The sequence below is a fragment of the Phalangium opilio genome, unplaced genomic scaffold (assembly GCF_054372755.1).
Source record: "Phalangium opilio isolate 3A_F unplaced genomic scaffold, DU_Popi_V2 ptg000038l_1, whole genome shotgun sequence".
NCBI lineage: Eukaryota > Metazoa > Arthropoda > Arachnida > Opiliones > Phalangiidae > Phalangium > Phalangium opilio.
Window position 1 is genome coordinate 97,002 of NW_028324161.1, and position 6,000 is coordinate 103,001.

The following is a 6,000-nucleotide window of genomic DNA, read 5'->3' on the forward strand; positions in this document are numbered from 1 at the left end:
TACGCACCTTTTCTTAAATTTTCACGACATTTGATCCACAAAAAGCGAAATTACGCCCATTTTACTCCAAAAAACGGCATTTTCCCATAGACATAATGCTAATTCTTAGACTCGTTTGACAAAGGAGTACTAATCGGTCATATTCTTGACTTTTCGCTGTTTGAACGGGCTTCTATAGCACGTGCAACTTGCGTGATCGAGTGGGCTGTGGTCCAACAGTACGTTTCTCTATGATTTTAGCTAGGATTATACAACGTAAGTCCAACAGAATAAAAGGTCGTAAGTTTAAGTATGTGCTTAAAAGTACAAAAAGCAGAGCTGTGCTAATTAATTAGTTAGCTAATTGAATTTCTAATTAATTAGCAAAATTTACTAATTGAAAATGGTAATTGTATTTTAATTACCTTAGTGCTAATTGAGAAGTAATTCTAATTAATTAGTATGAATCGGAAAGGTAATTATCTAATTAAAATTTAATTTGATTTAGGATTAACTAATTAGCTAATTGAATTTTCAATTAATCTTTTACGCCAATTTGTTGTAAAAAAATCGAGGAATTAACTCTTGATTCATCTATTTGAATATGAAAAAGCCTTATTATATCGATGAGGAAACCTTAGTGCTACTCTAAATTTTTCAGCTCCTCAAACATGAGAGAATACTAGTACTAGTAGAAAATTTCGTAGTTCGCAACTGCCCCATTTCGAAATTTCGACTGTTTTACCTACTCGAATTAATAGCAGTGCGCATGTATTTACTACTCAGGGGTCCATTATAGGAACTGTGGGAAGAAAATGAAGAAATGAGGCAAATTTTAACATGACGGAAGGCTCGAGGCTTGTCTCATTTTTCGAGAATAATTCATGGCTTCCGTACCCGTTTTTCAATGACATTAAAACATTAAACTTTGCATTACCAAAGTACTAAATCCATGGGCACTTTTAAACTTTTATGTTTACTTATGGTCTCTTTTTACCTTAATTAGACAAGTAATTAATTAGAAATTAGTAATTCTAATTAATAAGTTTGATAAATAAATGCCTAATTTCTAATTGAATTGAATTAGTTTCTATGTCTAATTGCTAATTGGCTAATTAATTAGTTCATAAATATTTCGCTAATTGCTAATTCTAATTCAATTAGTTGTCAGCTAATTAGCACAGCTCTGACAAAAAGTAATGCTTAATATTAATTGTTTTCAATAAAACTTCGAAAGGCACCAGAAAAATGTTCAACCATTCATTTAAAACCATTTTCAGACCTATCGAATAAATAGTCTTCAAAAAATGGTCGAGAAACTTTCGCTATTACAGCAAACATTTCCCATGTTATTCCTAAGGGAAAATTTCCCTTTTTTTGCCAAAATGTCTGAATTTTTTAATGGAATTGAAAACCACCCTTAGCAACTTTATTTTCTATAATAAAAACTAATGTAGGGATCTCTTTGAAATTTTAACCACATATTAAGGGTCCGAATTTTAGTTCAGTGGAATTTTTTCAAAGCAGTAACCATGATAGGAAAAAAGTTACATCGAATCAAAAAAACCACCCTTATACATTAAACGCAGTATGAGGTCTTATCTAAGAGAGCAACCGCTCTCTCAGAATTGACCGGCCTCGGCAAAATAGTCGCTAGCTGTGTCACTTCTGCGGGGTCAACAATAAAGAATTGAGCGTGACGTTTACTGGTTCGTTCAATTACAGGAGGCAAGGCGGTAGAATAGCTTTAAAGATAACCCCTATGGTATAAACCTTTTCCAACGGTCTTGGAGACGAAGTGTTTGCCCATCCAAGTTGCAAGAAGATAAAAGAACAGCAGTTCTTATTAACTTTGTTAAACTTAAGTGCAATTGTACTTGGTATTAACTACTTTCTGAGGAATAGGATTTAACATAGAGTATTCTTACATCTCATGCTTTATCCGTGTTATCAAGTACATTTGTAGCGATTTATAGGAACTAAAAGAGCTTTGATGTCTTTTGAAATGATAAGGTTAAGGGTCACAATACTTTGTTGAAAATTAATTTAATTACTTTTAAAAAGAAATTCAAGAAATTTAGGCAAACATTTTATTTTATTTAACAGAACTTTTCGCTACATAATCAGAAGGGGATAATAGAAGGATGTTAATTACAAACACCACGCTATGTGGTGGTACACATCTCTCAAAGAAAAGAGTTAAAAAACTTCTGACAAAATTTATGCACACATTTAGTTTAATCAGGGATATATTTAATATTAGAAGTAGGAATGGAGAACAGAGTAAACTGGGTGCGCGTCAAAGTCCCGGACCCCCCTTCCACGGAACGGAGGGGTATGAAAGAAGAGGCGGAAGGGTCATAGCGACAGGTAAAAAAGAATGACGTATTTTTCGCCGTCCCCGTCAGCAACGTCATTAAAACGTAGTCAGCCAATAAGATAATTTAAACTTTTCGTTACGTGTTGGAGGGAGGGGTTCTATAGAGCTATTTCAGAGGGGGTAATGGCTACGTCACCAATGCTATTTGCCCATAGAGAAACCCTCACAAAATGGCCGCCCTCTACACTCAAAGGCAGGCCCAATTTTCGTAGCAGACGAAATTTTTCCCCCACTGAAATAGCTCTATACTGGGTGGGCTATGTGTCGGACTGAAGTAAATACTAAACGTTCTTCATTCCTACTTCAAAAATTAAATCTATCCCTGGTTTAATTTTGATATTAATGTAGATGTGGGTCACAAATTTAACATACTTTATGCATACATTTAGTTATTTTTTATTTTGATATTTTAAGGCAAACATTACGTTAGAATTCTTTTATTTATTTATTTATTTATTTAAAGAAATTAAAATTCACTTTGAAAGCATTGCGCTATTTTTAATTGCAAACAATATTAACGAAGTCCTCTCTTGCAATACACCTAAAAGTAAATTCATTCAAAATTTACAACGGCCTTACGAGTTTCTAAACCGGGCTTTCACGAATGAGGGGTGATCTTATTGGTTCGCTTAGAAATGCGCAGAGGCAGAATTTTAGTGTCAGAATGTTTTCAGCCAATGAAAAAATGTCACCTTTGAGTTTGTATTTCTGTTCACTAGATGTAGTGGTCGGCGTTTGGACAAGATAATCCACAGAATTTTGGTTAATCAGTTATTCATGAATAATGATCAGATAATTTTTCGTGATTACATTGCATTAACCATAGACTTCCCGTGGATAATTTCAAATTATGAATAAAGATAAAACAAACAGATATAATCCTATCCAAATGCCGACCACTAACTAGATGGCGCTTGCTTCATTTTCAATCTGCCCCTTAACGGGCGTATATATATGGCCAGCTTGTTTATTTTATTTTTAGGTCTATTGCTTAATTGTGTTTAATCATTGACAAAATAAAAAGAAAATTCGAAAAGGAGGCCATAAAAACCCCACCTATGAACTCCAAATCCAACTTTGCACTTTTCATAAGCGTAAATTGAAATGGTGTTGATAATATTTTATTTCTAAGATAATTTTCCTCGGCCAATGAAATGTACGTCTGTCGCGATGACGTAGTACCCTTTTTACCATACCGCCAATTACAAGCGCTTAACAATAATCCGTTACAATTACTCATTAAACAAAGCGTAATTAAAAATATCCCCGTAGTCAAAACGGGTATGCAGTAATTGGCCAAATAAAAAATTAATATTTCAGGTTGTCTATCAGTTTGATTACGAATTGTGTACTTGTCTAGACGTTCGTAAATTAGTGCAATGCTGTAAAACAGATTAGCGGCCCATTTTATCAGAGAAATACATATAATTTCACTCAAAGTAGAGTCCAGTTTGAGTACAGTTGAGTACAAGTCCGTGTGTTGTTCACAGAGCTCTTTCATATTGTTACGCGCACATTTTACGCGATTTGACAATTGGTTTACGCGATATCTGACACATTCAGAGATGAAAATCAACATCGCCTCGATTAAAAATTGTACCATGTACGTGAACATAACAAATACCAAATTTATACATCTTATAAGTTGAACAATATCGGGGTAATTGTAGAAGATATTTATATTGTACAAGTAATCTCGAATGTAATTTGCAATTGCCATGTTAACATTGGTACTGTTTAACCAAGCTCTAAGTATTAACACGTAAATAATGTTAATGAAGAAGAAAATCATTACGTAATTAAAAAAATTCGTTATTTTAACTTTGCCATTTCCATATTCACGAATTGTACAAATTTTTAAAATTTCTAAACATTTTTTGTTAATTTTTTTATTTAATAAAAATAAATTTACCGTGTATCCGATTGAACCGAATTTAATAATACGTTGAACTAGGTATAAATTTGATTGTACATTAACGTTTATTTCGGCGCCTTGAATTTTATAGAAGAAACACTGACATAGTTCTTTAATTATGTATAAATTAATTACCGCGAATGTAATGTAAAATCCAATACGACTTTTAATTGATTTTTATTTTCATAATTAAATAATCCCAATATATTTGATAGGCTAAATACAGCGTTAAATATTGGGTTGTCTTTAATACAATTTGGAATTTTGGAGTCGCGCAACGACATGCTTTAAAAGTGAAATATTATATCCACTAATAGCTTTTAATTTCAAACGTTGGATGTCAAGGGTACAAAAAATTGATGGGATATTTTTATTGTGCCACACCTTTATTGACATGAAACAACAAAACTTTTCCAGTACGCTTTTCAAAACATCCAGTTTTGTCGTATTTCTTAAGACAGTGTTTATATTTAATTTTCTAGTCATGAAAATGTTTCAAATCTTTTGTTGTATCATACATAAGGTTATTATTGTTATCAGAAGGGGATAATTGAAGAAGAGTGACACTCCAGCTCTTAATGTTTTAGTTATGTAATCACATGATTCTTCCCAGGCGAGGGAATTACCCTTTTTGAACATTTGCTCTCCCGCTCATCAAACTTAATTAAATTAAAATGGGTGTAATTACATCGCACCGTGCTATGGTGAATTCTATAATTGTTTGGTGGTATTTACTAAATCCCCATTCAGCAATCAAGCAGGCACAAACCTTGATTGTCTTGACGTGGCGGGACAAAAATTAACCAACAAGCGCATGCATGCGCCTTGGCAAATAGTTAAGCAGCGCTAATAGATATAGTAATGACGAGGGAACTATTTAAAATGGCGTATGTGCATGCATGCATGATTCGGTTTAGTAACCCTGCTATAATAAATGTTAATTAAGAGATGTTGTTGGGGAAGAATCATGTTACAATTACTAATTACCCACCCCGCTCTGTTCAAGTAAACGTCTCTCGAAGAGAAGTATTATATTATATTAAGTATTTTATGTTTTAATTATCGAAACCATGAATGTCCAATAAGAGAACACTGCCAGGAATAGACTACCCAATAACTGCGTGTCTAACGTGACGTAATTCAGTACCGTGAATTTTATTGGCGCCGTGTTCATTTTATTCCATAAGTACGATTCGATGGCCAAGCTCTCGTGCGATTTCCCAGTGACCCTTGACCTAGAGTGTCCAGCTGACACTAGTAATTCGTTGCAATTATTCATTAAGGATAAAATAAATAGGAATATAGTTAGACTGCAAATTGGAAATAGGAATAGGCTCATTTCGTAGGTGAATGCTAACGTGTTTAATGTGATTTTATTTAGTTCTAATTTTAAAAACATTGCGGTTAAACTAAGTAAAATATTCGAGCACCATTTTAATAGTAAAATGCTAATTATGTATTGAAACTTTGAGTTTAATTCTAATATGGTAGCGAATAATTTGGTGTGTATTTCGGCTAATTGTTGCGTTGTGGCTGAATTGTAATTGTTACACCAATTATTGAACGATGCTTGGTTAGGTAGGTCACTGTCACACGATAGCTTATGAGCCAGATCGTTTGTTAGTGAAATGATATTTGTGGAATCTTTTTTAAACGATATTTTGTTGGGAATATCGTTGCTAGACGATATTTTGTTGGGAATACCGTTTCTAAACAATATTTTGTT